General features: G+C 44.7%; 1 non-coding gene across 1 annotated transcript; it reads left to right on the top strand.

Annotated features, from left to right (window-relative positions):
• Positions 1 to 746: 746 nt before the first annotated feature.
• On the top strand, positions 747 to 853 carry LOC125609660. Its single transcript, XR_007339812.1, has one exon. It is a non-coding gene; the product is annotated as a small nucleolar RNA R71 (small nucleolar RNA).
• The last annotated feature ends 858 nt before the right edge of the window (positions 854 to 1,711 follow it).

Below are 1,711 nucleotides of genomic sequence, written 5' to 3' on the forward strand. Positions count from 1 at the left end.
TGGGGCTAATCCCACAAACCTATCTGAACCCTGGATCTAATAAATGAACTACTCAGACATAGCAAAGCAATTCATGACAATGAAGAAATGGAAATTCATAGTATATATGAAAAGGAATTGAAAACAAGGAGTTCCAATCACAAGTGATATTCTCTCCAAACTCTCTCTCTCTCTCCAAGTAAAACTGTAACAAAAAGCTCTCTCTGCCGTCAAAACATTTAGGCAGTACATAATCTACTAGGTTAAAAACTCGTCAGGGCATTTTCGTAATTTGGCATGGACTAGGGCTTCAAGTCCGCTGGATCCAAAATGTCGCATGTCCGATGTCTCGACATCGATCGATGGTACTTGTGTACATCGATCGATATTAATCTTCATTTGTCGAGGCATCTCATGGTGTCGATCGACAGCACTGGATGTGCATCGATCGATTGTTCTTCCTCTCATCGACCTATACATGGTCAGCTCGGGTGAAATGTCTTTTAAGCTCCAAAATGCTCCAAAGTCATAGCTTTACTCCGAAATGCACCTGAACCTGAAAACATACCTAGAAGAGTAGAAAACATAGATATATATATATAGTAAAACACCTATATATCATGGATGAAAACGGGTCAAATCCAAGGTATATCAATGCGCCAGGCGTGGTGTGAGTCATGAAATCCCCATTACTCGAAGAATCTAGTGTGTTCCGAAACTCGTAGCTCACTCCATCATAGAACACTTCCAATATATAGTCATCGTCAAACCCATGGTGCGGGCACTCTCTCTGGTATTCCTTATATCTCTCCCAGGCTTCATGAAAAGGCTCATCAGATTTCTGCTTGAAATTGGAGATCCTATGCCGTAGAGCCGCGGTTTTAGACTTCGTATAGAAGTTGCTCATGAATGCTGATCAAACCTGATCCCATGTAGTGAGAGAACCGGTTGGGAGAGATTGCAGCCAGCTAGAAGCTTTTCCTTCAAGAGAGAATGGGAACAACGTGCATTTGACATAATCTGGTGGCACTCCATTAGAGCGAGAGAAATTGCAGATTCTCTCAAAGGCCTCTATGTGGTCCATTGGAATGTCTGAAGTGATGCCGCTGAACGTGCTCTTCTGTACCAGACCTATCAGTGCAAATTTGATCTCATAATCTTGGCAAGTACATGGTGGAGGGTTGATGGGGGAGCGGTTCGTAGCGAAGTTCCGCGGAAAGTTTCGCTCCCCAATAAGAGCACCACGCTCTTCTCGTGTGGCGTTCTCGGCTGCTTGTTCTTGAGCAGCTTGTTGCTGATTTTGGATGGTCTACTTCATCTGCAACATCTGTTGTTGCTGAGTCTGCATTTGTTGTTGAATTAGTGCCAACGCAGCAGTGAGGTCATCCATATTGCCGTGATCCCCCATGTTGGTGTCGATTGTTCTTGGCTGTTGACGGTTCTGTCTTTATAATCTTGCGAGTTCGTCGTTGGTCAGTTGATGTAGTGGTCCTTGTGCGTTGTTCCGAGTATGTCTACTGGTCATGAACTTAGATCATCTGTTCCAACAAAGAAGCAAAGCAAGTTAGATATCTCAGACTAAATATTAAACCGAAAAATAAAGGTAAAAGCTTAGTCCCCGGTAACGGTCTCTACGTAGCGACCGATCGGGGTGCGTGCTCCATCACTACGTAGCGACCGAGCTTGGCTCGAGCTCGGTCGCTACATAGTGACCGAGCGGGACGCGTGCTCG

The sequence above is a fragment of the Brassica napus genome, chromosome A5 (assembly GCF_020379485.1).
Source record: "Brassica napus cultivar Da-Ae chromosome A5, Da-Ae, whole genome shotgun sequence".
In the NCBI taxonomy this organism is placed as follows: domain Eukaryota; kingdom Viridiplantae; phylum Streptophyta; class Magnoliopsida; order Brassicales; family Brassicaceae; genus Brassica; species Brassica napus.